This window comes from Thamnophis elegans, chromosome 4 (genome assembly GCF_009769535.1).
Source record: "Thamnophis elegans isolate rThaEle1 chromosome 4, rThaEle1.pri, whole genome shotgun sequence".
Classification (NCBI taxonomy): Eukaryota; Metazoa; Chordata; class Lepidosauria; order Squamata; family Colubridae; genus Thamnophis; species Thamnophis elegans.
Window position 1 is genome coordinate 110,414,983 of NC_045544.1, and position 17,069 is coordinate 110,432,051.

Here is a 17,069-nt window from a genome sequence, read left to right on the forward strand (position 1 = left end):
ATTAGAACCTGTGCTGTATTACATCTTAGGCAGATGTGGGGTGTGTGTGTGTGTGTGTGTGTGTGTGTGTGTGTGTGTGTGTGTGTGTAACATAACGAAATGAGATGTAAATTGTAAACAGTGATTTGGAAAGAAAGATAGAAAACGTTGTTATTAAATATTATGGATATTTAGCTAGAATAGCACATAAGGATTTAGTGTCATTGGAGGATTTTAGAAATAGTAAATGAAATGTCAGTATGTGGTTATGTATTAAATCTTGGTATATTTTATGATGAAAGACGTTTAAACAACTATAGTCAAATGAAAATGGAGATATGATGACGATAACATGTATAAATATCTGAGTTAAAATACTTGAGTTAATATGAATTATGCTTGATGACTGTGGAAGAGATGCACAAAAGTCTTTTGTAACCAAGTGATACACTTTCTACAGTATGTAAAAAAGGAAGATTTTATGTGTTGTGTTTGTTTTGAAAATTAAAAATTAAAAAAACTTTTTTTAAAAAATGCTCCCATTGCAAGCTAACTCAGCTGCTAACAGAACCTAAAGTATCACGTGGATTAAAACAGAGCCAGAAGTGGGGGGTGGGGAGAGAGAAGCATCTGGCATGGATCCACATGGAGACTGGTTTGAACTTTGTCATAACAGACAAAACCATCCCACCAAAGGTTATGTTTGTCTGAATCCATGTTGAAATGATTAGCCACCTATTTTGGCCACCTATTCACTTATCACTGAAAAGGCTTCCCAAATATTTTCTATAAATGCAGAGGCTTTCAGTAGTTACACTCCACTTGATCGTTCCTGCCATCTGACTTTATTCATCCAAAACATCATGAGGATCATTTTTATACTTTGGGCCTTCTTCCTCTTTCTCTGCCAGTCTATTCCAGGTGAGAAAACAAAGACTCAACCAGGATGGGACAAACAGGTCAGAATTTTAGTCTAGCTTCTTCTCTCCTCCATACATAAAATAAGCATTAGGAACATTGCTTTTAATTTATTCCCCTAGATTAATCAGATGCCGTATAAAGAAAGCACCTTGTAGCTGTGCTGCAGAAAATAAAGCAAATTCTCAATTCTTTCTTGCCATCCACTGGTTTTGCAGCCTGGATATGGTTTGGAATGCCAAACAGTAGGTAGACCTAGCAGAGGTAAATGTATTGAAATTATACTTTCATTCAATACTAATGATGATGGTGGGCTTTCTTATTTTATTAGTTTCCCTTACAGGAGATGTTAGAATTGCTTTGTTAGTTGCACTAGGTTTCACTCAATGAACAAGGAAATTGGGGCAAAGTAAGAATAAGGAAATCCATTTCACTAGTCCTTGAATCACAATGGAAGAGAAAACCCAATGGATTTGTCCTTCCTTCCCCACTCTCTGCTATAAATATGTGGGATAGTTGATGCTAAAGACAATAAAGAGAAAGAAAGTCTTAATGGAATAAATCAGTTGCTATGAAGGAAGAATCCTGCATCCCCATCTCTCTTGCTGCATTCGGGAGTATCAGTGGAGAAGTTCAATGCAGTCAAGATAGTGGCTGCAACTGAGTGATTGAAGCCCTGCATTCAATGCCACTGTAACTGAGTCCATCCACTTTACAGCTAAGGGTCGGTGCCTAATCGTCTTATTCCATCATCTTTCCAAGCAATGGAGCCACTTCTAGAGAGCTAAGTCTTTGCATGATGTGTCCAAAGTAGGATAATTTGAGTCTGGTTCTTTGTGCTTCAAAGGATAACTGTGAGTTGATTTGTTCAATGATCCACAGATGTGTTTCTTTGGTTGTCAACAATATTCTCAGGAATCTTCTTCAACAGCAAAATTCAAGGACAGCAATACTCTTCCTATTCTCCTTGTTTAAAGTCTAACTTTCACTTCCAGAGAGTGTCACACAGAATGCCATTAGCAGTCGAGTATATTTTATATAAAGAGGCATTAAATTTGGGTTCTGCACCAGTACCAGCACAATCTAGGAACAATCATTTTTCCAGTTTTCCTGCAAGTTTCCTTTCAAGACTAATTAAAACCTTTTTTTTTTTAATAGCAAGGGAGGAACTTCATGACACCCTGACGTGCCGCAACAATCATGGACGTTGCCGGAGAATTTGTTTCCACCATGAACATGTGATTGGCACTTGCACAAATGGCCGGCAACGCTGCTGCAAATGAAAGGAACTATATGAGGTTGTGGAATTACAAAGAAGCAGGGAGAACGATGACTAAAAGCACCTGGAATATTGCAGAAGTTAAATATTTCCTCTGAAACACGACTGTATTATAGTGGGAATGTCCAATGGAACAAGAAAATCATGAGTGTTTGCTACTATGAAGTGAATTGTCTGTGAATAGTTTGAAAACTAGCCACTGCTTCTCAATGGTTGTAGGATAGGAATAGGATAGGAAAAGATTGTGTTCCTCTCTGACTTTCCAAACAATTTTTAGGCAGAACCAGCAGGTGGCAGCATTCACCCAGTTTATTTTAGCCATCTGAAAATCGTTCAAATTTTTAATGCAAAGTTAAGCCCCCTATGTTCAGCTGAAATTATGGAAGGCAATATCTTTAATAAAAGTCAAAAGCATTAATCAGAACGAACAATATTGTAAAGCAGAAAGGTGTGGGTGGGTGGGTGGGTGGGTGTGTAGATGACTTCAAGATTAATTGAAGCCATGCTATATGCTTCTTTTTGTCACACATACAAAACACTTAAAAAGTGTGGAGCTTCAAAGACATGATTCCACCATGCCTCTCCTTTTACAGCCCTTTGTACCTTCTTTCCACTCCAGCCTTCCTACAACTGTGTACTCTAGATTTTCTACCTTAAATTGTCTGTTCTGGGGGAGTGGAGAAGAGAGGCTTTGTCATGACAACAATTATTCCCACTGCAATATCGCTCAACAATATCTTTCAACCGTACAACAGTTGTTTATTCAAGAAATTGCTTTAGCAATCAAATGATGCTGTATATGTGACTGAAATTGGCTAATCTTTTTCTGAGCTTAGAAACTAAACTGGATTGGTTCTAGTTAGTCCTGCTGGGAATATCAACACTGGGAATTTTTAAAAAGAAAATTGTCCTGGAAGAAGGCAGAGGCAAATCCGTTTCTATATATAGGCAGAGTAATTACATAGGTCAGTGGTTCCCAAACTTGGCAACTTTAAGACTTGTGACTTCAACTCCCAGAATTCTCCAGCCAGCTCTGCTCTGCTGGCTGGAGAATTCTGGGAGTTGAAGTCCACAAGTCTTAAAGTTGTCAAGTTTGGGAACCACTGACATAGGTCTACCCATCAAATCACCAGGTGAGTGAAAGAGGCTTTTTGAAAATGCATTATTCACCCCATATTTTTAATGGCAAATAAGTGGACGAGGTGGACGAATCCATTGTGCTCATCATGCGTGGGTTCGTATCACATCCTTGTCAGTGCTGCATATGTGAGGATGTTCATTATTCTGTGGCTACTCCTCTTATTCAGGTAGGACTGGTAAGAACCATAAGGGTTAGACTTTGGAGCTGAGCAGAAGTCTAACAATCCAAGTTTATATTGCAATCTCTGCAGATAAACACAAGCAGCATAGTTTGGTTTGGGTTTTTTTATTTTAATTTATTTCCCAATGTTTATATACTTCCAAATTATTAAAAAAATGGATGGTTCCTATTTACTGAGAAGCAAGGTCCCACTGTACACATTATTGCTTAAAAGCCCAGTCCATAACGCTAAATTGCTCTAAGGTGAACTCAAGTTCAAGATTCCAACCAGCCAGGATTTTCCCCATCTCATTTCATTTCCAGAGGAACTGAATGTCTACCTTATAGCAATTTGCAGTAAGTAATGGAGGGTGTCATTCTTTTTTGGAGCTCCTCCATGGATCTTCAAAATATTCCCAAAATTTACTAAAACCCAGCTGCTTTCTCCTCAGCAATAAATGTTCTACTGATATAATTTTCTGCCTGGGAAAGGATAGGTGGGTGGCATTTTAAGATTGAGTCAGGAGGAAGAGTCCAATGCCTCTTTTAAACATTCCAATAGAAACATCTAACTTGGTCTCAAGGGGCAATTTAAAAGAGGGTTATCTCACTGTTGAAGTATGAACAACATTGCAATAGGACCAATTAATACTAATTGCAAATACTGCCTCAAGGATCATGACTCACCTAAGGTAGAGTTTTCCCAATGCATTCATGACTGTTTTCCCACTTCTACAGCTTAGTATCAATAGTGGTGTAACGACTCACATGCCGAGCTATAAATCTAGGCACTTGTCTCAAGTTCTTTCCCTAAAGTAGATAGCAGTTTGTCCATCTCCTCCTTTCTCTCCATCTGCAACACGGGATTAACTATGTTGGTTTGTCTTAGAGAAGACGTAGGACACAGATACGTCCAAAGCATGTTATATGCATTCTTATCTTGCAGAGGAAAGAAAGGACACTAGAAGAAGTTGAGAAAATAAGGCTCTACTTCATTTTACCTAGAGTTGGTTCCTATGACTGTGAGATACAGACCTCCAGGAAAGCAATTGTACTATCAAGATGTTAGGAGACACCCTTACAAACCAGCCTGCTTGATTTCTTCAACCAAAAGATAAGAGCCATGCTACCAGACCAAAAGCCTCATAATCTGCCTTCTCTTCTCCCACTGTTAAAACAGATGTTTTTGGGAAGCCCCCAAGCGGGACATGAGATCAGTAGTAGGGCAAAATGACAATTTTCTGCTCAGCTTAGTTTGGAATCATTCTGTGGCCCTCTTGGCCAGCACTCAGCTGAAGCTTTATTAAACTGGCCCAGAATTTCCTTCACACGCATAACATTCTGACCTATTCTTTTCATTGGCCAGCGCTCTCCCTCGGGAGTTTGGCAAAGCAAGAGAGAATGAATGAATGACGCGAGCCACAGAGCCAGCCACCATTACGACATGCTGGGATCGCACCAAGGTCAGCAGTAGCGATAAGCCGCCTGCTGGAAAACAAGGGACTACTGAAAAAGCAACTTTTGAGGTTATTCATCTGAAGTCTGGGCCAGTGATGTTCTGCAGAACAGGAAGCTATTGCCAAAGTAACCAAATCTCCAGCTTGTTTCCTCCAGCTTAGCTGTGCTAGCGTTTACTTAAGAACAGACCTCTGTATGAACAGGCAAGATCAACTTTTCCCATGGAGGGGGTGCAGTGCACACATAATATTGTGGGGTTTCAGTGTTGCAAGCAAACAGTGCCTCCATCAAATGCAAGGTGAGGGAGATGAGAGAACAATGGGGCACTAATTTTGCTTCTGGAGCAAATATAAGGTTTAGTGGAGTTCTTGTCAGTCTCTGAGCTTGATTTTTTTTTTGTAGATGTTTCATTATTCAAGTTCAGTAGCAAAATATCTGTTAAAAAAACAACCAAGCTCAGAGAGCACCAAGGACTCCACAGTTCAATCCTGAGCTACATATATTCTCATCAATGATAAGGGTTTGTCTTGTTCAGACTCTTCTAAGCATTATTATGTATCAATCTCTCTTTTCACTAGGTTGCAGTGGCTATTACCCCATTCCATCATAGTCATTTAACTTTACTGCAGGAAAAAAGGCCAAATTTCTGCAGAGACATCATGTAATTCATAATAAGCGTTCTCCATAGTGCTTATTGTGATAGATGACATTCTATTTAATAAACACAGGTTTGGTGCTCTTCCGGAAGACCAACACATAATATGATCCATGATAAAAAGATATGGACAGCAATTTTTAACCTATCATGTTACTTTTGCAGAATAGGGATCAGTACTGGGACAGCACAATTCAGAACTGTTTTACAACTACTGAGTAACACTTTGACACAGCAGTCTGGAAGAGTCCAGAGAATGTTCAGAACCACAACAAACCTGGGAAAATGTGAAGAAGAAAGATATTTCTGGCACTAAATACAAACAGGATAAATTTTCCAGTGTTACTTCAGTAAATGGTATTATAACAAGATAAATATATCCCTAGAATGGAGGAAAATAAGTTTGCAATGATGATTTCTAAATTGTCAAATATTGTTTTATAGCTATATGCAATCATCTCCTCTTTCAATGTACATATTGTAGGTCTAGGGATGGTTTTTTTTTTTACATGAATTTGCAACACTTCTGTTTAGAAGTGTTTAGATTATGTGTTGTGTGGTTGATAGCACGCAGAAAACCCAGGAGATCCTGAAAAATTAAGATAATGGATTGTTTGTTATCTAGAATTTTAAACAGAGCATGAGACAATTGAGATGTTGTGGGGAAAGGTCAATATTGTTTTAAGGAAATTCACCAGCGGATCACATTTTGTGCAACAAATTTCTGAGAATTGTTTATTTTTGCTGCACTCATAACCTATAATGAAACATGGGAAGAAGGTCTTCACTTGAAGAGGCCACAGTTCACATACTGAAATGTGCAGGCTCAATTCTTAGTTTTTTTTTTTCCAGAAGCAATGTGAACAAACCTCCATAGACAATTTTCCTATACACCACAGTGAAATAGATACGAATATACAAAACCATGATATTAAACAATTGTGCAGAAGAAGCAAAGGATTCTGACACTTGGAAACAGTTATTGATGACAATAGTCTTGTCTCTGACATTGAATGTTTAATGGTGGAGAATCAAGATTCATGTTTTTCCTTCTCTTTTATCTCAATCTTCATCTTTCCAGAGACTGGTATAAAAACTGGAGATTTGTCACTGTCCAGTTCTGCCATTTTTATCAATGGCTCCCAAATACAGGAAATGAGATCACTTGTGACAATGTTTTCCCACCCTCTGATGGGAAACAGATGAGGAAGGCAGCCGCTGGTAGGAATATCCACCTTCCAAAATACCCTGTTCCACACAAAAAGAAATCTGCATAGAAATATCCAGCATGTATGAGTTAAAACAAATCTATATGGCATTCAGGATTTGGGAGGGGAGAAGGAATTGTCTATTATAGGAAGATTAAATGAAATGCCAGGCATGGCTGGGATTTGATTCCTTTTTCACTCTAATATAGGAGATCTGTCTGTTTTGTAGCTTCTTTCCCACAATCCCCCCCCCCCCCAACAGTGTGGCAGATTGGGAAATTACCCTCTGGCTGTCCCATTTCCCGTTCATAATCTAGATTTGTCTAAGCATACCTCTGCAGATTTAAGGTTTGAGCTTTGGTACTAATGCAAACCCCTATGATAACTTGTATTGGCATCCTTCAATCTCAAAAGACTATGGTATCGTGCTCTGGAAAGAGGTCAAAGCTGGAGTGTCCTCTTCAGCACAAGGCCTGTGTAGATTAATATGGAGGATAGACTGTTACCCAAGCAGCAGATCCCCCCTTCTCCACGTCAATGAAATAATCCAATGGAATGGCAGAGCTGATACGATTGGTTCCAGCTGCGTTACAGTGGTTGTACAGAGTCACGAACTGCTTCCAGGACTCCGGCTCCAGATTTTGCCTCGAGGTTGACTCCTGAAGCCTTTTCCAGTAGTGGATATAGCCACAAGGCAGTGGAGGTTTGTAATCATAGTTTCCTTCTCCTAGAAGATGGTTCTGCTCCTTTATCTGCCGTTGGGGTGTAGATCCCTCTTCCGCCTTCAAAACTGTTGACTGTCTTCTCCTGTAACCCTGGAAAGGGGCCCTTACGAGATGCTACCAGCCCGGCCAGTTGGACCAAGGTTTTTTAAGGAGGTGTTAGTCCTCCATCACTCACCCTTTGTCCTGGCTTGTGACAGGCAGAGGGCAGAGCCTGGCTTCGCAAACATTGGGCCAGGATGGCGGGTTTTATGATAACTATGAAAGGTAAAAGAAGAGATCATCCCCTTTTACACATTCCAACTATTTAAGTAGCAAGAATTCCATGAAGTATATAGCAGGGGTGTCAAACTCAATGCTCGAGGGTAAGATTCAACCCATTGGGTGCTTAGATCTGGCCTGCGGGGCTGCCCTGGAAACAGCAAAGGACTGACGCACAGTGCCTCTGCCAGGAAAAACAGAGCTAGAGAGGGTCACGTGTGGCCCTCCCAAGCTCCATTTTCGTTGTCAGAGGGTGCAGGATGCTGTCACAGCTGAAAATGGAGCCCATTTTCACTGGCAGAATGCTCGAGCCACTGCCTGTGCCCCAGTGGTGAGTTCCGGATCCCGTTGCAACCAGTATGGGTTCAACGGGGCCCAGTGTTCTCCACATGAACGCACACATGCATCTTACCTTTCAGCGATGCCTCTGCAAGACTCCACAAAGCTCCAGCTGCTCAGCAGGTGCTGTATGTGCCATGCACATGCATGGAAGCGCCAAAGGCTTTCAATACAGGAAAGGAACGCGGGTGGGCAGGTGGGTCCTCCGGAGCACTGTACTGGAACGGTACCTGGTGCTCCAAGCTGGCTCCGGTATGCCCATACCGGGACGTACCACCTGCACCCCACCACTGCTGTGCCCCCAACATGAGCAACATCAAGTAGCCACATACCCCACCCCACCCTGAGGTTAAACATAACCCTGATTTGGCCCTCAATGAAATCAAATTTGACACCCTTGGTATATAGCATGTTTCTAATTTGCTCCCTCTATAATGAGGTTACAATCATATAGGATTTTGTAGCATTTAGACTAATATATGTGGAGGCAGGCTGAGCCTACGTGGAGGTACATCATTAACCACTCTGACAAAAGTCCTGAAATTCAGTGTTCCCACATCCTCAAATATTTTCAAGAGTTCCTAAAAAAACAGACCTTTAGTCTTTTTTTCCCACTAAATCATTGCTATCTATACTTTAGCAAGCAAACAGAGTTAATGTTTTTATAGAAAGAAAAATACAGAGATGAGGAGAGAAAACATTTCTCCCAATGACTCATTTTTACAAGAATTTTTGGCCTCTTGCAAACGCCTTAGGCTCTCTATTGTGATCAGCTGTTTATCAAAGAGGTGTTTGGAGATAGTGAGACCATCCCTGGGGTGGTCTTCAAAAATTTCAGCCACGGGCTCTCTGCCCAGGTGCTGGGTGGGTGTGCCATGGTGGGCATGGCTTAGTCACCTCCTGAACCACTGGGGGGACGGTTTTGTCCTCCCAGGGCTCCAGAGGCTTTGTTTGAGCCTCTGGGAGGGTGAAAATGACCTCCCCAGGCTCCGGAGGCCCACTGGAGGCCTCTGGAGGCCGGACACAGGCCCGTTTCCGACCTTCCTGAACTTTCAGTAGGCCCATTTTTTGCCCTTCCTGAGCCTCTGTGCGCGCCCTGCACTTACCTGGTGGGTGGGGCTAGCTAGGAGTGTGATTTGGGGGTTCTCCAAACTGCACAGACGTCTTTGCGAGACGTTCTCACAAACACCTGCGAACCCCCCAGCAGCCCACCTAAGGAGACTTCCCAATTGAGGATAAGATTGATCCAACTATTGTAACCTTTTAAGCAGCCAATTCCTTTAAGTTCAAAAGCTTGAAGGCCTATATAACAATGGTAATTTTTTTCCCCAAAAAAATTCTTTTTGGTTGTTATCTAGTCATTATTGTTCTTGTTTTGCAGCATGTCAATAATAACACTACAAGATGTGTGAGGCCAAATCCCGTTGTGGGAATTTTGTAGGATTTTAAGAAATAATTTTTTCACTGAATCTCAAAGCTAAAAACAAATGCAAAAGGAAAAAAAATCTGGGGGAAGTGCCCCCACACTTTCTAGAAGGGGCTATTCTACATCTCTAATTTAAGATTATCTAGAATCAGAGGGTAGGAAGGGATATCAAGATTTTCCCACATTCTAATTGAAAAATCATACTTTGCATCTTCATACTGTGCCCTCACTTGGATCCAGTGCTGGGATTCAAAAAAAATTTACTACCGGTTCTGTGGGCGTGGCTTGGTGGGCGTGGTGTGCCTCTGAGGGCGCGTGGCAGGGGAAGGTTACTGCAAAATCCCCATTTCCTCCCTATCAGCTGGGACTTGGGAGGCAGAGAATAGATGAGGGCGGAGATGATATTTACCGATTCTCTGAACTACTCAAAATTTCTGCCACTGGTTCTCCAGAACTGGTCACAACCTGCTGAATACCACCTCTGCTTAGATCTCTTATTCTAGAGATGTCTATAGATATTCTCAGTCACCTAGATCATAGTTGTCCCAAAAATGCTTTTTTTCAAAACCATAAAGACCAGTAACCTCTTTAAAAAAAGGAACTTCTAGAATTGCAGTTCAACCTAATATACCTGGGAGGCAGGTTAAGGTGACAAATGAGGTTTTGTCCAATGTTTCCAACAACTGGACTTGTACTAAGCTATTTTTCAAAAGACAACTGGTCTTGTGTTTTGTTCTTTGAAAACATTTTGCTTCTTCAGTTCTGAAGGAGAATTTCTGAAGAACAGAAGGAAAACTGAAGAAGCTGAAGAAACTTCTTGGATGAGAAGCAAAACATTTTCAACGAAAAAATCCCAAGAAAGGCCAGCTGCCTTCTGAAAATCACCTTTAGGATAATCATGATCTGGATGATTGAGAATCTCCATAAACATACTGGACTTGTAGTAGCTCAGTATGAATTTGAACCAGGGGTGAAATCAACTTACCTTCACTACCGGTTCACAAATGTGAGCGCTCCAGTGGTGGGATTCAAATAATTTAACAACCGGTTCTCTGTCCTAATGACCAGCTGGGTAGGCCTGGGTGGGCGTGGCCAACTCAACGTCACTCATGTTGATGGGTGCTTTGCCTTAGCTGTTACAATGTAATAAGGGTTAACTCTAAGACAGAAACTGCCTTAGAGGGGCAGTTTCTGTAATCAGAGCAATAAAGATTAGGCTAGAAACAATACCAGAATGTTTCTTTCCTGCCTTCCTTACAGGATTAGCCCTGTAGTGGAAAAAAACAAAATGAGATTTCTTCCAACAACCGGTTCTCCAGAACAGGTACGAACTGGCTGAATCCCACTACTGGCGCGCGCGCATGCGCAGCCCATCAGAAATGGGACGTGATGATGTCCGGGTGGGTGGGTGGAGCCTCCCGCCACCACCGCTACCGCCCGAATCAGATAGAACTGGCTGAAAATCACCACTGATTTGAACATAGAATTCCTTTCTAGTCTGCACAAAACTCCCACTTTTCTCTCCCACTCTCACTCTAGAAGAAACCCTCAAATGGAGAGAAAATAGAAAATCTAATTTTCCAGTATAATTCTTCTATCTGAGGCAAGACTGCAAGATACTTTTTTTCTGCCAACTGTAAAGTAGCTATAGTGTCTGACACTGATTGGTTCAAAAGAAATCAACCACTAAAGTCAAAGAACTCTTGTCAAAAATAGATTGGTCACTGATGCAACCACCTGTATTTTCCACTAGATGCCACTATTTACACAATATGAACCCAAATGCTGACAGGAATTTCTGGCCTAAAGCACCCTCCATTTCATATAGCGCCACATTGCTAAATCAGGGAGAGGTGGTGACAAGCATAGATGTCAATAAATCGAAGGCAGCAGAAGATTGATAGCATCTCAGCATGGTATGAAAATAGATGCTGAAAGGAAGAATGGCTTGAGTCTGTCTTTACTACCCCAAAAATTATCTGAGTATATTTCATAAATCACTGTGCATTGCTCACTGACTACCAGGCTCTAATAGAAGTAGGCATCATGGTTTTTTTGATAGCAAACTTTCAGCAGTGTGAGATAGATCGTCTTTACCAGCAAGGTCGATATTCAAATTCTTTGCTCAGCCATGAAGCTGTCTGGGTGATTGGGGGATGTTCATCAACAGCAAAATGTACCCCTCAGAGTTAAGGGGACAGGCAAACAATTAATGTGACACTTTTAGAAAATAAAGAACTCGACATGAATGCAAATAATGCTCATATTATCCAGTATGTTATAGTTTTTTTAAAGTGCGTGGTGAGCCCACTTCAGATCTTTCTTAGCTATGAGTTGAAACCAATTATGTTTTTCACAAAATATTTATTTATTTATGTTCGTTTATTCATTTATTATTTATGTTTGTTTGTTTATTAAATTTGTTTGTTGCCCATCTCACCATTAGGTAACTCTAGGAGGCTTACAATGTTAAAAAAAATAAGTGGCTAAGACGCTAAGCTTGTCGATCAGAAAGGTCGGCAGTTCGGTGGTTGAATCCCTAGCACCTCGTAATGGAGTCAGCTCCCGTTATTTGTCCCAGTTTCTGCCAACCTAGCAGTTTGAAAGCATGTAAAAATGCAAGCAGAAAAATAGGGACCACCTTTGGTGGGAAGGTAACAGCATTCTGTGCACCTTCGGTATTTAGTCATGCTGGCCACATGACAACGAAGACATCTTCGGACAGCGCTGGCTCTTTGGCTTTGCAATGGAGATGAGCATTGCACCCTAGAGTTGGGAACAGCTAGCACATATGTTCATGAGGAACCTTTACCTTTTTAATAAAAACAAAGTGCTATAAAAATACAAATTATCAACTATAATTAAAAGATGGGGAGGGAAAGAACAGGATAAGCAGAGAAGGCTCTTCTCCTGGACCCTACCAGCAAGAGTTCCCTGGCCAATGGGGCTGCACCATGCCTCCTCTGCTAACATGGGTGGAGCATGGCAATCCCAGTAGGATGAGATGATTCCTCAAGTAGCCTGGACCCATGAAGGCCTTTAAATGTTATAACCTACACCTTGAATTGTACCCAAAAGCAAACTGGCAGCCAATGCAGCTCCCAGAACCGGGTATGACATGGACCATTCTATTCTTGTTTTTCCACTCAATCAGCCTACCTATTCAGGATCTGAACAGCGAGGGACTTCCCTGCCTCCCCAACTTAACTTCCAGGATAGTTGCTTATCCCAATGCTTCATCTTGAGGACTTTTCTAAGTCGCTCTCCATGTGTTCTGCTGTGAAGTAGTGGCCTACTGCTAAGGGCAGCTGATCCATACTCTTATCTTTGCCCATACCTCTATGGGTTTACTGCCTGGTTCCTTGGCCATTCTTGAACTCCACTTGTCTCAATGACTTTTTAAAACATGATGCCTTCATGGAGATCAGTTATTTCAAGCATGAATAAAATGGACTGGCAGCCTTCCAGCCGCCTTGTTCTTTAAAAATATTTGAAAGAAATCTGTCCACCATCATTAACACTTGAACCTTTGAACCTTTCATCTAAACTTGCAGGTATTCTTGTGCAAGACTAAACATTCTACTGAGAAGTAATTGGTGCATAGCACTTCATTTGGGCTTGGTGTTTCAACTTTTTGAGTTGCTTCTTTGAATGGTGGAATATTTTTTTTTTATTTCTAGCAACTTGTCCTTTAAGGGTTTTTTGTTTATAAAGGTCTTAATTTAACAGTGAAATTGGATATTAACTTTATGTTAGTGTTGCTGATTGGGATTGTATTTTAACTGTATGGGAAATAAATTTTGAGAAAAATGACATTAAGTAATTCCTCTGCAAATTAGCGAACTGAAGTGTCACCACTTGCTGGAATCTTAATAGATTATCTACCCTGAGGAGGACAGTTACAAACCCATTCTCTCTTTCTTGCAAACTGGTAAAGAGGCCAGAAAAAATACTAATTACAATTGCATAGCATATTGTGTAAGGAGGAAATCTTTTACATATTATGCTGATTGCCAGCATATCTGCAAACATCTCTTCCCTCTAAACATGGGAATGAAAGCATGCCATTTTTAGGGCCTTCGCAAGTTGAAAATAGCTATTCTTAATGGACTACATGGGATTCAGAGGTGGGTTGCTGCTGGTTGCCGCTAGTAGTGGCTGTGGGAGGTTCTGCCCACCCACCCGGACACTTCTGCGCATGCGTAGAAGCTTCTGTGCATGCACAGAAGTGGCACGCAGGGGACTGCACCCGAACTGATAGTAGAAAAATTGGCAAGCCATCCCTGATGGGATTGCTATATGATAGATCGAATGCTATAGGATGACACCCTCAGTTAAGTGATTAATGGTGGGTTTGATTTTTAAAAATGCTGTTCTGGACTGTATTAAGCCTTCTGAGAAGATTCGCCATGGCTGAAGGGCATCATACGCAGGTCATTTGTATTGTCAGAGATGAGCAATTAATCTTCCTCACTGAGATACTGTGGTAATGACCCACCTCTTATCATTATCATAGAAGTCTGACATGGTGTTTGTTCTTTTCTAGAACTGACACCTACCAAGTATTTTCCCTACACTGATTTCTTCCCTGTGTTCATACCACACAGGCAGTCTGTTGGGATGTCCATTTTATTTGTTTTCCTGCTTCTTGTAATATTTTAATCTTACCAGAAGTAAGATTTCAGTATAAAATCTCTGATCCCTGTCTGTTGACTCATTATAAAACTCAACCAGTGTACATACAGCCAAAAGCTGTTCCTGAGGTCCAAAGTCCTTCAATCTCCACACCCAACAGACCGGAAATTTCCAAGAACTAGTCTTGGTTTTGCCAGGTTTTACCCCTTATTTACTTTAGACAACATTCTTGGAATTATTTTGATTGATTTTTAAAGATCACTTTAAACTGTTATTTTAACTTCAAACCTATAATGCAGACAACAAACAGACCAACTTGCACTTCATTGTTTTGCTTCCTTTCTTTTGAATAGAGTCCAATAAAACTTTTAAAATTGGAAAGCTAAGGCTACCATATTTGCAAAAATTTGGTAACCGCTACATATAAATATAACATGCAAAAAAAAATCTATACTGCTGCCTAGTGGCCATCTGGCTTTTTTGAGCCCAGATGTGGTAGTTCTACCTCAGGGGTGTCAAACTCAATTTCATTGAGGGCTGCATCAGGGTTGTGTCAGGGTATGCATGGCCAGCTCAATGTCACTTGTGTTGGGAACACCTGTGTTGGCTTGAGCGCTCTGATAGTGAAAATGGAGCTGGCAAAGGCACCATGGGCCGGTCCTTCGCTGTTTCCAGGGTGGCCCTGTGGGACAGATCTAAGCAACCCATAGGCCAGATCCGGCCTGCAGCCCCAGCTGGTCAGATGGTAATATCTGGCCAATCTCATCCGAGCTCAGAAGCCAAACAGGGTCAGGCAAAGGTAGTACTCAGATGGAAGAGCTCCATCAAGGAAATACTGGTAGTTCTGCAGGTCCATTTCCACTGCAAAGAATTCTCAAAAAGGGAATCAATTATCTTCAAGAGAGATTAAAAGTTTAATAAAAGAGATGTTGAATCGTTTTTTTTTTGGCCATAGTACTTTTGCCTTGAAAAGAACCCACCCACCCCCAGGAAATTTTTCAGTCACCAGCACAGTGGTGGGTTTCCAATTTTTTTAGAACCTCTTCTGTAGGTGTGGCCTGCTTTGTGGGAGTGGCTTGCCAGCCATGTGATCGGGTAGAAGTGGCTTGCCAGTCATGTGACCAGGTGGGAGTGGTTTGGCAGCCATGTGACTGACTGGGTGTGGCCAACTTGTAAAATTGGTGAAACTCACTTAACAACACTCTTACTTAGCAACCAAAATGTTAGCTCAGAAACTCTGGCATTTGAAGCATGCAAGTCTTAAAGCTGTCAAGTTACAAGACCCTTGCACCCCTAACCCTTTAGAAAAAAAACCCAGGTGTTCAAACTTGACAGCTTTAAGACATGAGGACTTCAACTCCCAGAATTCCTCCTCTCGCTCTTCATTTTGATGATGTGCAGACGGGTGGGGGGAGGGAGCTGGAACCGGTTCTAAACAGCAACGTAGGTTTGTGGAACCTCTTCTATAGAAGAGGTTAGAACTGGCAGGAACCCATCCCTGCACCAGCATATATTTGCGTCAAAATCAGCTGGGGAGAATAGAAAAGAATGGATTTGGAGAGGGGTTTTGACTGGTTTGGGAAAAGTAGAATTCCCATTTCAGATGTTCCCTTCCTTGTCACCACCTTCCACATTGCCAGATGCTGCTTTGGCATCACAGCTGAAAGTCAACACTAGAAGGAATTCTGCTTTATTCAGAAGTAATATGCCTCTTATGAGCTTCACGGTTTAACAAATATTCAGGGTAAAGAATTCATGATGATATTGTATTGGCTATGTATAGCCTGAAAATGCAACGTGGTATCTGATGGATTGCAGCATATCTGATCAAACAAATTTGTCTTCTATTACTTCTGAAACGCAAGGGCCAAGATGAGCTATTTTGACTGAATATTTGGCATGTTTTCTTATTACATGAGCTTATTTGACAATTGAACAGGCGACTTCAGAAGTTAGTGGTCTCCCCTGCATAACAGGTATCTCTTTGAAAGGGGCACCTCTTAGGAATTCAGTAGTAAATCTGGCATTGTCAACTATAATCTTTGAAATCCCTTCCAATTCTATGGCTCTGTTTTTCTAATCCAAGATTAAATGAACTATGGTTTTTTTGGGGTGGTTAACCCCATTTTCTCAATTTGCACAACACACTGAATACTTGACACGTGGGATTTGCCCAATGTTAGGCTAAAGCATGGGTGTCCTCTTTGTGATTCCCTATCATGCAAACAAGTCCTTTCGTTCTTACCTTAAGACACAAAGTTGCATGGTTATTTAATGTAGAACACCATGGAAAGCCATGCAAACTGTTGCAACTGAGTGCTATAAAACCTTTATGCATATAGTTTATTTTATGGAATATGTTTAAGATATGAAGTAGCTTTGAGCATATTCAACCAGTTATTTGAAAAGCTTCTATTCTGCCTCGATTTCCAGCTCCCTGACCCCTGAACCTCACAGCCATCACCCCTGTTCTAGTTGCAGCAGCCTGCCTGACTCCATGGCCAAGAAGGAACACAGATGTAAATTTGACATTAGGATACATGGGAAGGGATGGGGCAATGGAAGAGCAGGCCAGTAGAGGAATAATTTTCTGAATGGAAACTTATCAGCTTGTTCCTGTCTAGGGCACTCAGTTATCAGCATTACTATTTCAGTAAGTAAGAGTGGAGCCTCCCCTGAATCCATGCCAGATTGTAAGGAACTGGATGGGGAGGGGGAAAGGAGGTGGAAGACCAGGAGGGCAGTGGGAAGGGGAGGTCTCTGCCGTCAGAAAACTGGGATTCCTGCCAGCATCCTGCAGGGTCACAAAGACAGGAGTCAATTTTGACCTACTGGTTCTACTTCAGTCCCTGGGTTGAGCAGGATGGGTGAAAAGCTACACCAGATAAG

At 41.5% G+C, this 17,069-nt stretch overlaps 1 long non-coding RNA gene across 1 annotated transcript; it reads left to right on the plus strand.

Annotated features, from left to right (window-relative positions):
- Positions 1-671: 671 nt before the first annotated feature.
- Positions 672-2,594, plus strand: LOC116508000. The gene is made up of 2 exons (XR_004255261.1): positions 672-938; positions 2,056-2,594. It is a non-coding gene; the product is annotated as an uncharacterized LOC116508000 (long non-coding RNA).
- Positions 2,595-17,069: the final 14,475 nt, after the last annotated feature.